The sequence below is a fragment of the Antechinus flavipes genome, chromosome 1, assembly GCF_016432865.1.
Source record: "Antechinus flavipes isolate AdamAnt ecotype Samford, QLD, Australia chromosome 1, AdamAnt_v2, whole genome shotgun sequence".
NCBI lineage: Eukaryota > Metazoa > Chordata > Mammalia > Dasyuromorphia > Dasyuridae > Antechinus > Antechinus flavipes.
Genome location: NC_067398.1, coordinates 585,278,341 through 585,302,124, shown reverse-complemented (window position 1 = coordinate 585,302,124; position 23,784 = coordinate 585,278,341). Strand labels below are relative to the sequence as shown.

At 32.2% G+C, this 23,784-nt stretch overlaps 1 protein-coding gene and 1 pseudogene across 1 annotated transcript in view; both read left to right on the top strand.

Moving 5' to 3' along the window:
• The window catches only part of RGS22 (regulator of G protein signaling 22), a 156,432-nt gene that overhangs the window by 81,728 nt on the left and 50,920 nt on the right, over nt 1–23,784 (top strand). The window lies entirely within an intron of this gene.
• LOC127545963 (40S ribosomal protein S10-like) lies at nt 14,771–15,897 on the top strand (annotated as a pseudogene).

Here is a 23,784-nt window from a genome sequence, read left to right as displayed (position 1 = left end):
CTGCAAATCTGAAATCTCCATATAGCTTTTTAAAATTTTATTTTATTTTCATCTAATGGAATAAAACAAGCATTTTTATAACACACCATGCTTAAAAAAAAATGATGATACATAAAATTGCAAATCTACTTTGTACAATTTGCTATTTCTTCAAAATGTACAACAAAGTTATGTAAATTTATCTTGTTTCCTTTTTTCTTCCCTCCCCAATCCCTTGCCCTAGAAATGGCTACACTAGACACAAATAGATATATGTATGTAAAATTATTTTATACATATTTCTATTGATCAATTCTTTCTCTGGATGCAGATAACCTTTTTTCACATATCCTTTATTTTTAATTTGGGTATTTATAATAGATTGACATAATCACTAAAAATCTTTTTTTTTTGGGGGGGGCGAGGCAATTGGGGTTAAGTGACTTGCCCAGGATCACACAGTTAGGAAGTGTTAAGTGTCTGAGACTAGATTTGAACTCAGGTCCTCCTGACTTCAGGGCTAGTGCTCTATTCACTGTACCACCTTGCTGCCCTGACTCAAAGTCATTCTTAAAACAATATTACTATTATTGTTTACAATGTTCTCTTGTTTCTAATGATTTCACTCTCATTATTTCGTACAAGTCATTCCATGCCATTCTAAAGTAGCACATTAGTGTTCTATCACCACCATACACTACAACTTGTTTGTTCCTTCTTAATTGATAGGGGTCCCTACAATTTCCAGTCCTTTGCCACCATAAAGAGAACTGCTTCAAACATCCCATTCACATTCATTTGTGAATTTCCCTTCATCTTATTTTTACTCACTATATTACTTCTCAGCTTCTCTTTTTCCCTAACTCTGTTACCTTATCTTCTCCTTCCATTCCCCACCATTTCAGAATCTCCCCATCCTCTCATTCCACTCCTCCTCACCCCTCAATTCTCACCCCTCAAAAAGTCCCTCATTCTCTCCTCCTATCCTCCTAGTTCCCAATCCACAAACCCCTCTAAAAGTTCCTCTCCTTCCCTGTCCCCCAGTTTTCTCACCTTTCTGTATATTCAGAAACTCAGGATTTCACATCCCAGGAGCTTCTAGTCTAAAAGATTGTGGACTGGTGCATTATGTCTCTTCCCCCCCCCCCCCCCCAAACAGTATTTTATTTTTCCAATTACATGTAAAAATAATTTTCAACATTCATTTTTGTAAGATTTTTGAGTTCTAATTTTTTTCCCCTCCTTCCCTTATCTCTCCCCTTCCCAAGACAAGAAGCAATCTGATATAGATTAGGTTACATATGTACAATTGTTTAGAACATTTTTCCATATTTGCCATGTTGTGAAATAAAAATTAGACCAAAATGGAAAAAACCCATGAGAAATAAAAAGCATACAAACAAAAGAAAAGGTGAAAATTGTGTGCTTCTATCTGTATTCAGCCCCCATAATTCTCTCTCTGGATGCTGATGGCATTTTCCATCTCAAGTCTATTGGAATTGTCCTGGTTCACCATATTGCTGAGAAGAGCTAAAGTCTGTCATAGTTAATCATTGTATAATCTTGCTGTTACTGTGTACAGTGTTCTCTTGGTGCTGTTTACTTCACTTAGCAGCAGTGGAACATTATATTTCAAAGAACAAAAGGAAAAAAAAACAAAAGAGCTGGGGTTGCATCCAAGAATAATTTACTGAGCAAAGTTAAATATAATTCCAAATGAAAAAAAAATGGTACATTTGACAAACTGAAAGACATTCATGTATTTGTTCAAAAAGACCAGAACTTAATGGAAAATTCAACATAAGAGATCCAGAAGAAATATAAGGAAAACATTAAAATCTAATTATAAGGCACTTAACTAAGGTTAAATTCTCTCTCTCTCTCTCTCTCTCTCTCTCTCTCTCTCTCTCTCTCTTTACATATATATATATATGTATATATATATATATGAAAATGTTTTCAGAATTTTTAAAACTGTCATCAATACTCTGAAAGAAAGATTGGAACTGAGTTGTATATTATAGGATGATTCTAAAAAACAAAATTAGGTAGGAAAAGATAAAGGAAGCAATTATATTATAAAAATAAAACATAAGAGGAAAGACTAATATAGAGGAAGCAGGGGGGTGGAGTTGAGGAATATTGTTGGAATCTTACTCTCATTCATTGAAGAGGAAATAACATGTACATTTGGAAAGGTGTAGAAGTCCTCTGAATCCATATAGTTTTTTGTTTTGTTTTGTTTTCAACAACTGCTATTTAATCAAATCTCTTACATCTCTTGCAGTTGTAAAGATAATTTTTTTTAACCTAAGTATAATACTTTACATTCATCATTCCTCTTCCCCCATTTTTTGGTCATGCTAAAATATTTTTATTCTCCTTCCCCTTTGCTCACGGCAAACATTTTGTGGGGTTTTGCAGTTGAATTTTTGCTCTACCGCCTACCTTCTCTACTCCCGCTAGAAAACAAAAAAGCAAAATCCTTATAACATATGCATAATCAAGCCAAACAATTTCCCATGATATCTGTGTCAAAAATGTATGTCTGAATCTGTATATTAAGCTCTTTGTCTCTGAGGAACAGGTACCATTTTTCACATGGGTCTTCAATAATCATGGTTGACTGTTGAGGTATTCAGAATTCTTCAGTCTCTCAAAATTGTGTGTTTTTACAATGTTGTTGTAATAGTTCTGCTTAGTTCACTTTGTGTAAATTCATACAAATCTTCCCAAGTTTCTCTGAAATCATCTACTTCATCATTTCTTACAGACTATTATTGCATTACATTCATATACCATAATTTGTTCAGCCATTTTCCACTTGATGGGTACACCATTAGTTTCCACATTTTTGCAACTATGAAAAGAATTTATATAGATTTTTTTGCATATTTGTACTTTAAAAAAAATTATTTGAGGCAAAGTCCTAGTATAAACATCTTTGGGTCAAAGGGAATGATCCATTTAATAATATTTTGTGCATAGCTTCAAATTGCTTTCCAGAAGGACTGTACTAATTTATAATTCCTTTTTTGGCAACCTTGCTAATCTGATAGGTAAGAGGTAGAACTACAAAATTGCTTTAATGTCTATTTCTCTAATTAGTTAATAGGAACTTTTTTTTTCCATTGGACTACAGATGGCTTGAATTATTTCTATGAGAACTACCTATTCACGTCTTTTACTATTTTTCTTTTGGGAAGTAGCTTATAAATTTGAATCTTTTGCTTCATTTTAGAAATTAATCTTTTCCATAGACGCTTTCCAAGTCAACCATCATTATTCTGATCTTAATTGCATTAAAACTGCTTGTGAAAAAATATAAAAGTCAATCTTATTTTGTGGGCCATACAAAAGTAGATAGCCACCAAATTTTGGTTATAAGTTATGGTTTGCTGACCCCTGTTCTAGCTGTCAAGATATTTTTAAGTCCTATCCACTATTATCTATCTTTTTCCTTTACTCCTACCCCACAGTTACATGTCATCAGCAAATTTGATAAATATATCATCTATGACTTCATTGATCAAAATAGTAAATAGCATAGGGCACAGTATGATCTATGAAGTACTTTACAGGAACTCTTTTGCCACATTGACATCAGATCATCAACAACTATTCTTTGAATGTGAATTTCCAGTTGGTATGAATACTAAATTTTTATTGTTTAGTCCCCAGCTTTTTAAACTGTGGTTTGTGACCTCATATGGGGTCTTGTAATTGAATGTGGGGGTCATGAAACTATGATTTGTTATTAGTAAAGGTTTGATTTATATATCTATTTTATGTCCCTGGGTTCACACAGAAATTTCTTGGGTAAAAAGGGGACAAGAGTGAAAAAGTTTAAGAAGCCCTGGTCCAGTCCATATTTTCCCATTTTCTCCACATGAATATTGTGAAATTCTTTATCAAAAGTTTATCTTTATCAAAAAGTAAGCTAATTATGGCTACAACATTCCTGGCATCTACTAGTTAGTAATCTTCTTAAAAAAAAAAGTTAGCCTAACATACTTTTTTTGGTGAGCTGAGAAGTCATACTGGTTCTTTGTTATCACAGCTTCCATTTGCTTGAAAACCCTCTCTTTTAATGATAGACAGTAGAATTTCCCAAGAATTCGTTAAGGTAATTGGCCTGTAATTTACAGACTCTTCTGAAAATCAAGACAACATTTGTCCATCTCAACTTTTTGAAGCATATGACATTTTCCAGGATCATTTAGATCATTTCCAGGATCATTTAGATCAAATTTACAATTTACAATGTTGTGATACCACTCCTTTGGGAGTCTGGTAAAGCCTACATACCTATTCTCAGATGAATATTTTTAAAGGCATAAAATAAAATTCATAGAATTACAAAGTAAACTGTATTGAAATAAAAATATATTTCCTTTCTCATACATGGTCACAGAGTCCTTGAAATATTTATTTTAAAATTTAATTTTCTGTTCTGAATTCTTCTCCTTCTACCCTTCTATTCTTTGAGAAAGCAAAGTAAAAAGATTATAAATATGTATAGTCATTCAAAACAAATTTCACATTAGCCATATTCAATAAAGAAAAAGAAAAAAATATGATTTAATCTGTGCTTTCATTCCATTCACTGTCTGGAGAATAGATAACATGTTTCAACATGAGTCCTTTGGAATTGTGGTTGGTCATTGGGTTGGTAAAGAGGTATACCTAAGACTTACAAAATTATCTTTACAAAATTGTTGTCATTGTTCTCCTACTTCTGCTCATTTCACTTTTCATTAGTTCATACAAGTCTTTTTTCTGGAGCCATCCCCTTAATCATTTCTTACAACAAAACATTTCATCAAATTCACATATCATAACTGGTTCAGCCATTCCCCAGTGATGAACATCTCCTCAGTTTAAAATAAAGTTCTGCTATAAATATTTTTGTATACATGGCTTCTTTTCCTCTTTCTTTGGTCTCTTTAGGTGCTCTCTTTTGGAAACTAGTAGTGATGGTTACTGATTCAAAGAGTAAGCACAATTTGATAGCTTTGTGGGGATAGTTCTAAATTATTTTCTAGAATGATGTATAATAATGTATCAGTGTATCTGTGTTCCAAAATCCCCCCTCACACTTGTCATTTTCCTTTTTTTGTTATCTTAGCTGCTCCAAGGACACCTAGATTGCACAGTGAATAAAATGCTGCCCCTGGAGTCAGGAAGACTCATCATTGTGAGTTCAAATCTGGCTTCAGACGTTTATTAACTGTGTGACTCTGGGCAAGTCATTTAATCCCATTTGCCTCAGGTCTTATGTTAAAATGATCTGGAGAGGGAAATGGCAAACTGTTTTAATATTTTTATCAAAGAAATCCCAAATGAGGTCACATAAAGAATCCTGTGACTAAGGCTGAGGCTACCTTACAACCCAGCAAATTCCAGGGCTCATTGCTTGCTGTTTCAGTATAATGAGCCTGGAGGTGTTTACACTTCATGGGGATCAAACCTCTGTCCTGGTATCTTTCTTTGGATCTTCTCTGAATGTCCCAGAAGGATTATTGTTCTGCCTGAACTCTTATTTGTTTATAACAGTTCTATGTTTCTCCTGAAGTGCAATTTTGTCTTATTTATGGGAGAAATCTGGAGAGCTTGGAATTTTCTGACCTAATTCACCATCTTTCCCAAATTTTTTCCTATGGCTCCTTTCTGCAATTGCTTTCCAGTTTCCCAGCAGTTCTTGTCAAATAGTGAATTCTTGCTTCCATAACTGAGATCTTGAGTTTATCATGCATTGCTTATTTTCTTTTGTCTATCGTGTATCTAATCTGTTTCATTGTTCAACAACTCTATTTCTTATTCAGTACCAGATTGTTTTGATGGTTACAGTTTTGTAGTATAGTTTGAGATTTGGTACTAGCAAACTCTCTTCCTATTTTTTTTCACTGATTCTCTTAATATTCTTGTCCTTTTGTTATTCTAGGTAAATTTTATTATCTTTTCTATTGCATAAAATAATTATTTTATAGTTTAATTGATATGGCTTATTCATGAGCAATTAATATTTTTCTATTTTTATTTGTGTGAAGTGCTTTATAATTGTGTTCATATAGCTTCTGAGTATGTTTGTCAAGTAAACTACAAGTATTTTATATGAGCTATAGTTATTTTAAATACAATTTCTGTTTCTATTTCTACTGAGTTTGTTCAGATTCATTTTATATTCTGCAGCTTTGCTAAAGTTGTTCATTGTTTTGGTTAGTATTTTTTATTGTTGTTTTTTTAGTCGTCAAATATTTTCTAAGTAAATTCTCTTCTCATTTGCAAAAAGTTTTGTTTCTTCTTTCCTATGCTTATTTCTTCTATTTCTTTTTCTTGTCTTACTGCTATAGCTGGTCCTGTGTTTTTTTTTTCTTTGGGAGTTTATTTATGACATTCATTTTTTTTTCCTAAGGTAGTTTTTTTTAAGTATTTTATTTCCTTTCTGTTAATCTAGACAATTTATATTTTTGTAATTATTCATCAAATTCATTTACAATGTGGATTTTTTGACACATAGTTGGGCAAAATAGTTCCTAATAGTTGTTTTTATTTCTTCTTAATTAGTTTTAATTCACCTTTTCCATTTTGAATATTGATTTTTTCTTTAAAAAAATCAAATTAACCACTGGTTTAGCTATTTAAAAAGATCCCACCTCTTACTTTTGTTTATTAGTTCATTGTTTTTGTTTTCAGTACTATTCATCTCTCCTTTGATTTTTAGAAATACTATTTTGATATTTGATTCAGGAGTTTGAATTTGTGGGTTTTCTAGTTTGTTTTGTTATATGCACAATTTGTTAACCTGGCTTTTTTCTTATTTATATAAATTTTTAGAGATAAAAATTTCTCCCTAAATACTACTTTGACTATATTTCACATATTTTGGTATGTTTTCTCATTTTTTCCATTATTTTTCATGAAATTGTTGATTATTTCTATGATTTGTTCTTTGATTCATCCATTCTTTAGAAGTTTCCCCTTCCTCTCACCCTTCTCCCCCCAATTAATTGGTTCAGAATCCCTTTATTGAATGTAATTTATATTGTTTTACGGTCAGGAAAGTATGCGTTCTCCTTCATTTGCTCATGAATTTTTTAAATTCCCTAATATATTAATTTTTGTGAAGGTACTGTAAATAGCTGAAAATAAGTATGCTTCTTTCTATTTCCATTCAGTGTTTTCCAGAAGTTATTTGTAACTTTTCTAAAATTTTATTCATCTCCTTAATTTGTTTATTTTATAATGAGACAATAATAGATATGAGAAGTATAAATTGAAACCTCTTCCCCCTACTATTTTAGTTTTACTATTTCCTCCTACTTTATCGTATATGTTTGGTGTTGATATTAATTCATTTTATATAATACCTTTTAACAAAATATAGTTTCCTCATTTATTTCTTTTAATTAGTCTGGTTTTGCTTTTACACATTTTTCTGAGATCATACCTTTTGTGTATTACAGCTGAAGCATTACAGATTCTTTTCCAGGCCCTTACTTTAATGGTCTCATTTTGTTTTAGTTTTGTTTCTTATAACAACATAATGTTGAATTGTGGTGTTTTTTCTATTCTGCTCTCTGTTCTCCTCTTCCTTTATCTGGGTGAGTTCATCTCATTCACATTCACAATTATGATTTCTAACTGATTTCCTTCTATCCTATTCTCTTAAATTATTCCTTCTCCTTTTTCCTATCTTCTCTTTAAAAACTTGTTTTGCTCCAGACCACTGTCTTCCTTGATTTACTTTCTTTTTTACTCCCCTTCACTCACACTTTTTTTCTTATCCCCTTGCTTTCCTAGTTCTCTCTTAGGTAAGAATTTTGAATTTTTGTTTCAAAGAGAGTGCATATATATCTTTCTACTTTTACCCTTTCAGCTGAATGTGTGATTCAAGTGTTAATAACTCCCTGTCATTTCCTCTATATGTTCTATAAACTCTTCTTCATGTGCTCCATTTGTGTGAGATAATTCTCCCTGTTCTTCCTCTCCCTTCGCCACTCTTCCAGTGCATTTTTCTCTACTCCATCCCTCCCCACTTCTTACATTCTTCTTTTGGCATCATCCAAATGTAATGGAATAATACCCAGGCTTTCTTTCTCATTAGACTTCCTCTAACACCCCTGGTGATATCAAAGTTCTGTGAAGTTACATTTATCATCTCTCCATATTATAATATATATAGTTGAATCTATTTTTTAAAGTCTTTTATGATTTCTCACTCATTTGCTATTTTTTTTTTTATCTCTTAAGTCCTATGTTTGAAAGTCATATTCTCTACCAAGGTTTGGTCTTTTCTTTTTCTTTTCTTTCTTTTCTTTTTTTTTTTTTTTTTTTTTTTTTTTTGGCTAAAGCAGTTGGAATTAAATGACTTGCTCAGAGTCAAGATTTGGTATTTTCATCAAGAATTCTTGAAAGTCTTCTATTTCATTAAAGATCCATCCCTTCTCCCCAATAGGATTGTACTCAGTGGTGAAGGGTTAAGTTATTCTTGGTTTTGATTCTAGGTCCTTTGCTTTCTAGAATATCATATACCTCTCCATTCCTTTATAATTGTGGTTGTTAAATCATGTGTGATCCTGCCCAAGATTCCATAATACTTGAATTCTTTCTTTCTGGCTATTTACGATAATTTTTACTTGACCTCAATGCTTTTGCTATCATATTCTGGGAATTTTTATTTGGGGTTTTGTTTCAGGAGGTAACCAATGGATTTATTTTTTTCAATTTCTACTTTGCCCTCTAGCTCTCATATATTTTGATAGTTGTTTTTTTTAATGACTTCTTGAAATTTGATATCTTATCTTTTCTTTTTGGACATGATTTTCAGATAGTTCAGTGATTCTTAAATTTTCTCTCCTTTCTCTATTTTCTTTTTCTTTTCTTTTCTTTTTTCTTTTTGCTGAGGCAATTGGGCTTAAGTGACTCGGGCAGGATAAGTGACTTGGGCAGCTAGGAGTGTTAAGTGTCTGAGATCAGCATTTAACACACAAAGTTGTTCAGTTCTTCTTACTTCAGAGCTGGTGCTCTATCTACTGCCCCACCTAGCTGCCCCACTTTGCTCACTTTTCTAGGACAGTTATTTTTCCTATAAGATAGTTCATATTTTCTTCTCCTTTTTTTAGTTTTTGAATTAAAAATATATATGTATATTTCTTAATGTCTGATGCAACCATTAGCTTCTATTTGACCAGTTCTAATTCTCTAGGAGTTATTTTCTTAATAAGGTTTTATACTTTTGCCAAGCTATTCATTCTTTTTTCATAACTTTCTTACATAGCCTTCCATTTTATCTCTTACTACTCTCATTTGGTTTTTTTAAAATCATTTTTGATCTTTTTTAAAAAAAGATTTAACTTTCTTAGGAATTCTTATTGGGATTGTCTTCAATTTGCCTTTTTTTCTTTTGAGATTTTGCTTATGAATGTTTTCAAGTCATTGTCATCTTTTGAATTTGTGACTTGTATTTCCTTTATAGAAATACTAAGTCTTTATATATTTCTTATTTTATTTTCTCATTTTTCTCACCTATTTCTTGATTATGAGTTTCATGTAAATGCTAGAATCCGAGTACTTCTCAGGGTGATGATTTCTGTCATTTTAAAGTCTGATGCTTTCACAATCCATTCTGAAGGCCCGTGAGTTTTAGTGGCTCCAAAGTGGTAATCTGAGGAGAGAACTCTTAACATTTGAGTTCTGCAAGTTCCTGACCCAAATATGTGTCTATCGGCTCCTGTGTGATAGAGTTTACATAAACAACTGCTAGATTCAGTCTCTGTTGGTCACTGGGAGGTTCTGCGGGCTCAGCATGATTGAGGGAGTGGCTTTTTTGTTCTGAGACTTCTGCCCTAGTTGTTCCTCTCTGGACTTGTGTGTGGGGCTGAAGATTAGAATTCAGTTGTTGCTCTGCACTTGGGCTCCGAGACACACAGACAACTATTTCTAAAACTTGTTCCTTGTTCAATGAGGTTAGAGCCTGGCTTATAACATTCTTCTTTGTCCTAATCCTAAAAAACAGAGCTGCCAGATGGCACCCATTCTTGCACCTATTTATACATATCTAGGGATCACCTGAAAGATATTTATACCCCAGGGTTGCCACTCTTGTGCTTTGATGGGGCTACCTTTGGCTGCCTGGATGCTAGAATGTTTCCTTCAATTTTGTTGCTGCCATCACCACCCACAAACTCCTAGCCAGCACACTCATTTGTCTATCTCTCTAAGCCACTCTGGGCTAGAAAAATTACTTACTATGACTTATTCTTGGTTTTCCTGGTCAGAATTTGATTGGGCATATTTTTAGATTGTTGTGCAGGAAATATGCTAGATGAACCAGGTAAAAATGTTTCTTCTTATTCTGTCATCTTCCCCTGAAATCTTTCCAAAATCCATAAATAGTTAATAATCTTTGCTTTAATGAGTTGTGTTGGTCTATTGGAATTCAATATTTCATAATTATTTAATGTTTACCTTTCCTTTTTCCTTTAAGATTTTCTTAAAATGGAAATATTCTTCATAAATTTGCTTTTTGACTTCTCTACTTTCATGCTACTTACTATCTACTATCTTCAATTAGAAACAATATAAAGATATATATATATGTATATGTATATGTATGTATGTATGTATATATCTTAGCTATTTAGTCTAATTTATCTTTTGAGTTTTCTTTTTGTTTTGGCCTGAACTTCATGAAATCTCTTTCCTCTGATCCCCCACTCTATATTCATAGAATTTATTGAGTTTTACATTTAATTCTCTCCAACATGATTCAAATTTAATTTCTCTTTCCATTTTATTGATGTTCTTTTGGATTCTCTTTTGTACTCTATTCTGCCTTTCCTAGGCATCTGGTTTAATTATCATCACTTTGCCTTTTTTAAAAATACAATTTTTTAAAAATACAAAAAATACACACTGATCCTGTGCAGTAGTTCCCTACACCCTCTCTCCCATATCAAGATGTTGCAATTCTTATATTCCATCTTTTAGATTATTAATTGGAAAATTGGAGGACTTTTTCATAAAAATTTGCAAGTGGAAAGAACCATCTGTAATTTATTCCCTTTCGGCATCGTTCCTTAGTCATGTCTTTGAGTTCTTAGAGGGAGATGAGAGGTCATTAAAAATCATCATTTTTTCCTCCTTTGTAGGGAAAAAAACATTGGATTGTTTAACTATTCTTGTTATTTTATTTTAATACTTTATGTACCCTAATATAATGTGATTTTGTTAGGACCTATAAAATTTGGATATATACAGACTTTTTTCTCTCTTTTTGCTCCATATTTTGTCATCTCTGGATATCTCATGCCTTCTGGAGACTCATACTCTCCATTTTGATGACCAATTTGTGCCTAGTTTTACTTCTAAAGTGGGATTTTTAACTCAGGCTCTGTGAACTTATTTTTTAAAAAAATATTTTGACAACTGTATTTCAATAGAATTTGTTTCTTTTGTAACTATATGTATTTTATCTTATGCATTTTAAGGACCTCATTCTGAGAGGTAGTCATAGACTTCACAGATTGAAAAAAAAGTGACACCAAAAAAGTATAATAACCCCTGATCTAGAAATTAAGTTTCAATTAAGAAAATCACAGGTCACTTTCTTTCAAGTTTATCAATAAATTTTATTCAGTTTATGGATATTTCTTCTGCAGTGTTTGAATTTATTTATGAAATATTTTTTGGTGTACTTTGCCTCTGCCACTGAGTCTAGATCAATTCTAATTTATGTATCCAAAGCAAAGTTTATTATTCTGTAATTTTTGCTCCTTCCATTTTTCCAGAAAAACAAATTAGCAAATTTCTTTTCCCTAAAATAGTGCAACTGATTTGTTTGCTTAACTGGTCTATATTTAAACTTAACATAAAATTTAACTCATAAATTCACACTTCAGAATGTAATTTTTAACATTTTTCCAAATGTAAATCATAGCATTTCAAAGCAGCTTTCCTTCATCCCTTTTCCCTTTTTGCAATTTTGTAATTTGTAATTTTTCTCTGAAGTTATTTTTATCACAGACTACAGAAAAGTTGAGTTTCAAGTCAAATTGCCAGGACATATAAGTTTATCATGAATTTTGTATTAAAAGTTGGTGTACCATGAGTATGGCTTTGCTTCATCACATATTGTAATTGTTATAACCTATTCTTTTTCCTTGTCAGCTTTCTCTACAGTGATCATGTTGTTCTCATAGGAGATGATAAGAATTTTAACTTTTGATAGAATATAAAAAGCACTGCTTTAAGGGAAGAACAGTGCTGTTTAGAGCTCTCTCAAGTCTAAGCTTGGGTCTCTTAGTCACCTTTAAAAGAGTAATTTCTTAAAAATCAAGTATTTTCTTTTCCTTCCCATTTACACACACACACACACTCACACACGCACACACTGAGGGGGGGGGGAAGAAAAAAAAAGAAATTTTTATAATAAGCATAGTCAAGCAAAATTGGTCAGTTTGTATATTTAGTTCATTATTCCTTTTTTTTTTTTCAGAAGGGTAAGTCGTGTGCTTTATCATCAGTCCTCTGTAATCATGGTTGATCATTATGTCTATTTGAATTCTTGAATTATCACACATTCCTACTCTCTTCCCTCTAGATGTTTTATTTTTATTTAACTAGGAAGATTTATCTTATGTGAAGTTACTAGATCACATTACCATTGCTCCATATCTGACTTATGTGCAGATTAGTTTTTACCAATAAGTTGGTGATGGAAGTCTGTCATATACTTTTCTTGTAGCCTGTTACATGAAAATTTAATGTTAATATCTCACAATTTATTATGTTTTGACAGCACTTGTTTCTTAAAGTATGTACTTTAAGTCATACAATTTAGTATTTTAATTTTAATTTTCTCACTTCCAATCCTGACCAGATGGTGACAGCAAAACATCATGCAATTTGTGTTACTAGGCAATCATAAAAAGATACATACACATAATCGTTAAAATAAATATATCAAAAGAAAATATGTAAAGCTGTTCCATTAACATAATTAACAGCTGAAATGTAACATAACAGATCAACATGCATGCTGCAACATTTGTTATTGGTCTTGGTTTTGCCTTTTAAGTCTGTACAAAATTTATTCTTGTTTTCATTGGAATACTGTTGAGTGTCAAGCTGTATCTAATGAAATGAACCCTTACTTATGTAAAAGATGCGTTTCCTAATTCTATGTTTATCTTTGGCACAATGAAGGTATTGGGCTTAATACAGTATTTGTAATGCAATGACAATTAAAATTTAATAGTAAGGGATTATTGGGAAATGAGTAATTTGTTACATAAATAAATTAAAGATACTACTAATAAAAAAGTGTATAAAAATAATCTAATGGCGTATATGTCATCCTTTGCTCTTTAGGACTGAGAGAAATCCAAAAGGGAAACTGTTGAAACTGTTTACTTTATTTTCTTTCCTTGCTTCTGTCAAAAAGAAGAAAAAATTCAGTAACCTATCTTCCTAACTACTTTGGTTTGTTTGTATAGGTTTTATGATGTACTAAAAAAAAAAAATTGATATGTGCCAGGACACATAACAGTATATGTAATGTGAAAAAAACTAGTCTTAGAATGAGTTGTATTACATTTGAAAGAAGGTGGTTTTCAGGTACTTTGAAAATTTTCTATTTTTTCACTATAAACAAATGATATGATGTAAAATAAATTTTAAAAGAAAATCAAATAACATTCCAAAATCTCAAGTGAAACATTGGACTTATAGACTAGGAAAACTTTTAAATGTGATGGGAAAAAAATGGTTTTATGCCCAAAGTCCTAGAAATAGTCATCATTTATAGAGCATTTTGAAGATTTTCTTGAAAGGTAATAATTGGAAACTTTGCCATTTTGAATTTATTTCTACAGTCCCAAACATATTAAAATAATGTGCAATTAAAAAATAGAATTATTTATTTATTTAATTTATTATTATTAATTAGTATTATTAATTAATTAATTATTAATTAAGAAATTTATTTATATAAAAAAATTGAGTTGAAAGAGAAACAGCAGTAGGATAGATGGAAAAAAGATGGTTGAGTTTGTGGGAAGGTGGTGGTGGGTTAGGGTTTAAAGGAGCTCAGATCCCTTATAAGTAGCCTGCTAAAAATGCATAAAAAGGCAGAATTACAAAGAAAATCAAAGAGAATTATCTATAATCTTTTCTTTCCAATATAGAATTACACAAAAAGACTATCAGAATTATATGGTAGTAGCATACTGGTTGATAAATTGAGACTGGCTACTAAGATGAGGACTCCCTGTTTGACAAAACCTGTACATTAGCCTGATAGAAATCAGGTTTAAAGATCAATAGTCATGTCATATACTAAGTAATTAGCACCAAATAGGTACATGACCTAGGAATAAAGGGTGACGATAAATTAAAGGAGCAAGGAAGACTTTGTCTTTTGAACTATGGATAGGAAAGAGTTATGGATCAAACAAGAAATAAGAGAGGATCAAAGACGACAAAATAACCAATTTTGCTTACAGAAAATTTTGAATTTTTATTTTAGCATAAACAGAACTAATGTACTTAAAATTTAGAAGAGAAATGGTTACTGTTGCTGCTTTGCAGTAACTTTCTCCATTAAAGGGCTCATGGCCAAGATACATAAGAAACTCATCCAAATTTATAAGAACAAGAGTCATTCCCAATAGATAAATGGTCAAAAGATATGAACAGAGGCAGTTTTAAAAGGAAGCAATCCAGGTTTTTGAGAAACATGAAAAAAATGCTTCAAGTTAACTAATAATAAAAAATGCAAATTAAAACAATGCTCAAAGTTCCACCTTATGCCAAATGGATAGAGAAATATGACCGAAAAAAGGGTAATGACAGATGTTGGAGGAGCTGTAGGAAAATGGACACATTGGTGCACTGTTGGTCCACCATTTTGGAAAGCAATTTGAAACCATTCCCCAGTGTCACTAAGCTGCAAATTCTTTGACCAGCAATACAACTACTACACCTATAACCACAAAAGTGATTAGGGAAAGAGGAAAAGGACTCATAAGCATGAAATTATTTGTAGCAATTATTTTTGTAGTAACAAAAACTGGAGATTTTCCCATCATTTGGAGAATGGATGAATATGTTATGGTATATGAATGTAATGGAATACTACTGTGCTTTAAGAAATGATGGAAGGGATTGGCTTAGAAAGCCCTGAAGAGTCTTGTATGGATTGAGCAGAGACAACTGCTGAGGTTCCTCATCATTTTTCAATACATTCCTCTAGAGTGTCACAGAATTTGAGACCAGTTGTGGTAATTCAATCAATATTCAATCAAAAGAATTCTCATTTTCATATCTGACAAATGGTTATCCGGTTTGAGGATCTCCAAAGTGGGAGAACCTACAGCTCTTGAAACAGCCATGTTGCTTTCTGTCCTGGGCTTCATCTAGAGCAGCGTCTGTCTTCACTCCCAAGATGCTGATACCAAGAAGAACTAAGCTGTCATCTATGAACTCCTCTTTAAGGAGAGAGTAATGGTAGCCAAGAAGGATGTCCACGTGCCAAAGCACCCTGAGCTGGCAGACAAGAATGTGTGCAAACTCCATGTCATGAAGGCCAGGCATTCTCTAAAGTCTCCTGGCCATGTTAAGGAGCAGCTTGCATGGAGGCATTTCTGTTGGTACCTAACCAATGAAGCCATTCATGCTTCTGGGAATATCTTCACCTCCTCCTAAGATTGTGTTTGCCATGCTCCACAGAAGTCCTGAGACAGGAGGGAGCAAAGTCCCGGCCTGGAGGATGGGCATTCTGCCTGGCTTACTCAGGGTGAAGCTGACAGAGACACTACAAAGTGCTGCTCCCCTGGTGCTGACAAGAAGACAGAATCAGCAATAGAATTCCAATTTAGAGATGGATTTGATCATAAACATGATCGATCTCCTTAATAAAAACTGTAGAGATATGTCTCATATTGAATAAAAAATTTTTTGGAAAAAAAAAGTCCCTTTTAAGAGAGCTCTAATTAATTGTTAACAGATTCTCTGTCCTCTAATATCAAGTCTAGATTTGCTACTTTGCAATTTTTATCTATTGCTTTGCTTTGCCCTCTGGAGTCAAGAAGCAGCTGCTATAAGCTCTAGTCCTGAACTAGAATCATCAAAGTATCTAACCAAGAGGGCAACAATTGGCCCTTACACCCTCGAGTTCCTGAAAGTTCATTAAGTAGACATTTAGCCACCTCTGTATGCCTTAAGTAGCTTAGCAATATAGCCAAGGACCTGGCTGCACTATGCGCATGATAGACACAAATGAGAAAGAAGGCCAGAGGCAAGACCCTATTAAAATAGATAGGGACAAAATCGGTGCCCAATATCTTTTCTAAGAGTTCAGGAGTATTCATAATTGATCTCGACAAAAAGTCACAATTCAGAAAGTAAAGTCTGAAATAAGCATAACAGAAGATGACATCAACAAAAAAGAAATTTCATGGGTCCAGGGACATCCAAAACAAAAGTTTAGAGGAAGAGATTAACAGGAACTATGGGTAGAGCCTCAGTTAAGACTTTGTCTTGACCATAAAGCCTGTTTTAATTCCTGGAAGAAATAAAAAGGATATTACAAATGAAATGAGAGTGCTAAAGAAAATAATTGAAAGAATAAGCAATTTAGTCCTGGCTTTTTTTGTCTATTCCTTCTCTTCCTTTCCTTCTCCCTCTCCTTTTCCCTCTTCTTCTCCCTTTCCATATTGATTCCCCTCCCCCCTCCCATCTCTCCTCCCTTTCTCCCTCTCTTTCACATCTACTTTCTTTGTTGCCATATCTCCCCATCATCAAAAAAAACAAAAAAACTTTACTTCATTCCACCTTACTATTACTCCATATCTTTCCTCCCTTTCATAGATAAACTCTGGTTCTGTTATGTTTTAATGATTTTTTTTAAAAAAGAAAGGAAGAGAAGAGAAATATTTTGAGATGGTGGAGGAAGAGGAAGGATGGGGAAAATTCTGTCTTATTTGGAGAGTGCAAGCAGAATCCTATACTAAAAGAAGAAAAATCACATGGCACAGGTGATACTTGAATTTTACTCTCATCTGAACCAGTTTAAAAAGGAAGGATGCACACGCGCGCGCGCGCACACACACACACACACACACACACACACACACACACTGAAATATACTTCACTTAACAGGCAAGAGGGAAAGGAGAAGATAAAAAAGAGAACAGTTTAATACAGGGGGACTAGTCTTAAGAAAAAACAAATTCTTGAAGGATCCAGAAGTAAAAAAAAATAAAAATCTTTTTTTTAGCTTTTGCTAAAATACACAATTTATCAAGATGTTTCAAACATGCTACAGTTTTGATCACTATAAAAATGTTTGTTTGTTTTCTCTAAGTAGCCACTCCAAATAAATTTTATAGATAAAAATAATTATCATATTTTACCATTGGAAAAATCAAAATTATTCATTAAAACTTTGGTGGTATGATGGGACATACTGTTTGTTTAGTCCTAAACATTCAATTTCTCTCCTTTATCTTTATCATAAATAAAAATGATTTTTGAAAATAAAAAAAATAGAAAATAGGTTGGAAGGAAATACACATTAATCATAGCTGTGGATGTCAATGAAATAAACTCACCCACAAAATGGAAAAGGATAGCAAAATGAACTAGAAACTAGATTTTAAACAATTTATTGTTTATAAGAAACATACCTGAAACAAACAAACAAACAAAAATCTACAAAAAGTTAAAATAAGAGACTGAAGCAGTATCTATTAAATTTTAGCTGGGATAAAAAGGCAAGGGTGGATAATTATGAGCTCCATCAAAAATAAATCTAATCAAAAGAAATATAAAGAGAAACTATTTTGCTAATAGATGCAAGAGAAAATTAATAAATAAAAAAGTATGTATCAAATCGAATAGCATCTAAGTTCTCAAAGAAAATGAGCTACAGGGAGAAATAGATAACAAAACTCTCATAGTAGGGAATAAGGGAAGGATGGCTCCATTTATTCTCCCCTCCAAAAAAAAAAATGAAGAACCTAAGTAGAATTTTAGAAAAGTTAGATTTGAGAGCTATTGGAGAATGCTGAATGGAATAAAAAGGAATCTACATGTTATCAGTTATATATATGGCATTTTAAAAACATAGGCATAAAATCTCACAAAAGCAGAAAGACTAAGATTGTAATTCAATAAAAAGTATTCAACAAAGGGCTTTTGAAGCAAATATTTAAAATCATTTGGAAGGCATTCCTACATTGAAACCAGAAAATGAGAAAGTGAATTCATCAAACATCCAATGATTGACACATTTATCTAGACTATAACCACATAGCTATCTTTTCTGACTTTTGAAAGAAACCATGTCCAGAAGAGAACTTCTTTCTTGTAATCTGTTCAAGTTTTTTTTTTTTTTAACAAAGTTAAATCAACAAGAATTTATTAAGATATAATGTATAAAGAACTGTGCTAAGTACTGAAATGAATGAAAAGTCTGAAAGACAGAGTTTCTGGGTAATTAATAAAACATTAATTATGCTTAGCAAATATTCAATAAACTCTCTCAGAAACCAAAGATGAACTTTAGTATTTACTTTTGGAAAATGGTTTGTCCTTGACAGTGAAAATCAGTACTAATTGGTTAACAAAATGAATATTATAATGAAAGGTGATCTTATTTCAGTGAAGAGCTGGAAAAGCATGATTGAAAACATCACTCATACATAAAGAAATTCATCTCAAGCCAGGTCACTCTAGACATAGGGATCCATCTTCACTCAGTCTTAACTGGGTAAAAAAATGAACCAGAATTCACTTAAATTGATTTTCTTTACCTTTAATCAGAATTAAACTCAGGTAGGATCCTGCCACAAGATTTAGAAGAATGTCTCATTGTCAGCCCGTCTTTCACAAAGATTGAGTTTTGAATGAGGAAGTATAAAGGAAAAAAAAAATTGGATCTCCCTCCCCCAATATGAATAATTGGTTATTAATAATCATTTCAGTACTAGGAATTCAATGACATAATTAAAGTCCCTTTTCTGAAGAAAAAACTTCATAGTACAATTCAGCAGTTTGAGATTGCATCAAAATTAAGGGAGAACCATTAAGAAATACTTTGTGCCTTTTTTCATCAAATAAAGCATATTTATCTTTTTAAAAAACGAATTGGAGACTATATAATTTAATCTTAACAAATGGGTGTGTCAAAGGAATAAAATCATTGAAATCATAATTTCATTAAATATTACAACAAAAAAGATAAGATATCAAAATTTTTGAGATGTGATCAAAGCAGTACTTAGGAGGAAATTTTATATCTCTAAACACTTTTATCAATAAAAAAAAAAAAAAAGAAAGCACAACATTCATTTAGGTGTTCATCAAAAAAAAAAAAACAAAAAAACAAAAAAAAAACCTAGGAAACAAATTAAAACCCCCAGTTAAACACAAAATAGGAATTCTGAAAATCAATAAAAAAATTAACAAAATGGAAAACAAAAAATTAAAACTAGTGTTTCAAAAAATAGATAAAATCATGAGCTAACCTGGTTTTTCAAAAAAGAAAATCATTCTTCAGAGCAATTTGGAACTATGCCCAAAAGGCAAATTTTATATGTCCTTTGAAAAAGAAATCATCACAAATAGGGGGGTGGGGGTGGGGGAGAGGGCAGGACTTACTTGTACAAAAATCTTTATAGCAGCTCTTTTTGTGGTGGCAAAGAAATGAAAATTGAGGGTATTCCCATCAATTGGGAAATGACTGAATAAGTTGTAGCATAGGAATGTAATGGTATACTAGTGTTCTATAAGAAATGATGAGTAGGCAGATTTCAGAAAAATCTCGATTTACATGAACTGATGCTGAATGAAGTGAGCAGAATCAAGAGAATATTGTAAACAATAATAGCAATATTCCATGATGGTCAACTATTACAAACTTGGCTCTTTTCAGCAATACAATAATCCAAGATAATTCCAAGATTTAGGATGGAGAGAAAGAACTGTGGAATTTAAATGCACACTGGAGCCTACTATTTTCACTTTGGGGAGGATTTGTTTTGGGAAGGTTTGGTGTGTTTTTCCCTTTTCTGTTTCTTCTTTCACAACATGACTAATGTATAAATATGTTTTACATGATTGTACATGCATAAATTGTTTCTAATTGCTTGCTTAGGGAGTGGAGAGGTGAACATGGGAGGGAGGAAAATTTGGAATGCAAAATCTTATTAAAAATGAATGTAATTGAAAAATATTTTTTAAAAGGATCAATAATTTATACTAATCAGTATCAATAATAAAAAGCTGAATTCAGAAGCAATAAAGAATAAATAAAATAAATATTTATAAACTTGTAAAAAATGTTTATAAAAAATTTTAAGAACTATTTTAATCAATTATATAACCAATGAAACTGACAACCTAAATGAAATGGACGCATACTTAAAAAAATTTAAAATGCCCAAATTAACTGAACATGTTCTATTATATTCTGATGATCTTAAAAGAAGAATGGAAAGAGAAGGAAAGAGGAACATATTGAGGCAGAAGTGGGAGAGAAAGAATGGGAGAACATTATCTCATAATTGGTATGTGCACACACAAGTCTTTACAAAGAAGAAGAGTTGAAAGAGAGGTGGTAACACTCATCTGAACTGATCAAAGGAGGAAAAAATATATATAGAAATACAATGATGGTTATAGAAATACATTTCATTCAACAGGAAAATGAGGAAGGGGAAGGATAAAAGAGTATAGAATGAGAGAGACTAGTCTAAAGCAGAACAAACTCATAAAAAGGGAAACAGGACAAAAACAAATCTCAGATATAGTTAACAAAAATTAAACAGTGACTCATAGATCTGAATAGAATTTTAGAAAAAATAGAATTTAGATATGATTGACCTCTGGTGATTACTCAGTGGGAATAGAAAGGAGTATACATGTTTCTTTGATACCTTCTCAAAAATCATAAATATTCAAGAAAAATGCAAAGTGCTAAGGATGATCTATGGAATGGCATTTTGTTTTCTCTTTTTCCTAGTCACAGAATTTGTCATTTATCATTAGATTAGTTCAATTTAACCACTATTTTGTTTTGAAGTTTGTAGCCCAGAGTTTTTTTTCTGAAAGTATTATATGGATAATTTCAATTGGCACTTTATTTTCTGTGTTCATAAGTTCTGGGCACTTTTTTTTGTTATTATGTTATTTGTCTTAGTGTTTTCTTCTGGGAGGTGGAAGTTAAATTGCCTCTCTGCATCCTGTCTACAATAAGTTCTGCTTATGTAAAGATCATATTTTCTTTTAACACTATTGCTTTTTGCTTTTCTTTTCTAGTTTGTCTTTACCTCTTTGTATTTACTTTCCCAATCAGTTCTGTCTTTTGTTTCTTGGGAGAGACCATTATAAATTCAAGTTTTTCTATTTCACCAATTATTTCTGCCTATGTAAGCTGTAAATAGTACTTTTATTATTATTATTTTTCTCTTGAACTATTCCTAACTATCCTGCTCTGGTTTCTTGTTTTCTTGGGAATTCACGGGGATCTTTGCCTTATCAGGTATTGATTTATTTTTTTTGTCTTGATATAGTCAGAGATATTATGGCAGGGATAGCAACTAGGGAATTGTTGAGTAGGTCTCAGAGCACAGGCTGAATCCTGATATGGGTCGCTGTCAGAGTTGGTGGGAATGGGGGAGAACCGTGTGGGGAAGGAGTGCCGAGTGACTCATTAAGGAATAGTTATCAGCCTTATATGCTGTATGTATGTATTCATTGGGTTGTAGTTTCATTAAACTCCTTGATGTCTTAGCCTATGGAAACAATTGCTATTAACACTTGATTCCAAATACAGTGTTGTTTTTTATTGTTGCTGTCTTTTGTTCCTGAGGAGGACCAAAATAAAATCATTATGTCAAAGTCTAGTTATAGTGATCAATGGCTGATCAGACCAATATGAACTCGGAATGCTCCAGCACAGGTTACATACAAATCGTCCCTGTGAACATTTGGGGTTGCTTCCCTAATTTTGTGTATCCTGCATTTCTCCTGCTAATTCAATTCTGCTTTGCCCATAAAGCCCAACACTTTTTCTGATGAGGGCACAACATTCTGGGCAGTCTTGTGCCAGTGTCTCCCAGATCATACAATCAATTCTTAATCTTAAGAGATACTTGAGAGTATCCTTGGATCACTTTTTCTGACCACCTTAAAGAGCTTGCCCTTTTTGAGTTCTCCATAAAATAGTGTACCTTTGGTGTTCAAACAATGTGGCCAACCTAAGTGAGAAGTTCTCTCTGCAGTAGAATTGGAATGCTTGGCAGTGTAGTTCAAGAAAAGACTTCAGTGTCTGCTATCTTATCCTGCCAGATGATCAGAATCCTTCTTCAGGGCTGCTATTTGGATGTTTTATCTCCTCTAGACAACAGCTTCCCCCTGAACTTTGTGTAAGTATTCTGGTTTGCTTCTTGCTCATGAATTCATCATATAATATTGTGTAGTATAAGTATCTGTATTATTCTCCTTCCAGAATGTAACTGCATAAGTGTACAGATTGGGACTTAAATAAATTCTGTATTTTCCTTCATTAAATTAGCACATGGGTAGTCTTCAATAAAGAGAGGGTACCTAATTTTTTTCTAATTAACATTCTTAACTTTTCTATAGATAATATTTTTATAATAAATAATAAATATATAATTTATATAATAACAATAAATATATGAAAATATAACTATAATGTAATATGTAATATTAAAACAATAAATAATGAATAAATTTAACTTGGTAATATAACATGGTCTTTGTTAGAATTAGCATTTTTTCATTTAAGTTTAAAGGATTGACAAGAATTTAAATTTAATTTCAGTTTTATCTATTTGATTGACACTGTTCTGTCATTAGAAAAATCAATCACTATGTTCTGTCAAAAGGAGTAAAATCATAAGAACCTTTTGAACATAAGGAAAGGAAGAAATTTTCTCTCCATCCTCAGGTTGGGGATAGTGCTTTACAATGACTTTCTTTTTTAGGTCTTGTTTATAGCCAAACTATGATAGCATGGAGCTAGATGAGAGATAAAACTCCGTATTTGCTACTAGACTTTATTAGTTCCTACACTTCACCATCACTAGTCATAGAACCTCAATAAGTTACAACACTGCCTTTATTTTTGCAAGCAAGGAAACTGAGGTTTATAGTAAGAAATACTTTGACAAAGTTTGCAGAATGATTTAAGGGATGGCTCAAGAACATCATGTTCCTGCCTGAAAGCCCAGTTTTCTTGCCAGTAGATAAAACTTCCTCCCACACAAAGATAGATTGGTACCATGTGGAGAATTTTTTAGCTGTTGTCACTTAAGAGAGAAAACATTTCCTAGATCCCAATTAAAAATCAACTAGAAAGCAATTAACTCAACTAACCAGTGTTTGTCACTTTTAGGCAGATTCCTTTTTCATTGCACAAGACCAAGTCAAGTTATAATTTTTTTTCTACTCTATTTATACTGTGTAACATCTGTTGTTGTTTTTTTATCACTATTCCATTACTTTTGGATTCTTTCCAAATTGTAGTGTTACCCTTCATAGCCACCATATTCTGTTTTCTGTACAAATCCTGCTTATAAATAGCTCTATGAAGTAACTAGCAGCAATGGTTGTTTCAGATTTATGCCACACAACCACAGAATGTTAGAGCTGGAAGAAACTTTTATTTTGCTACTTTCCTTAATAAAGCACTTTAAAACCTTTGAATAAAAGAGCATTGGAAGAGGACAAGTATTGTTGTAACCAAACAATATATAGCCATCCTAAATTTC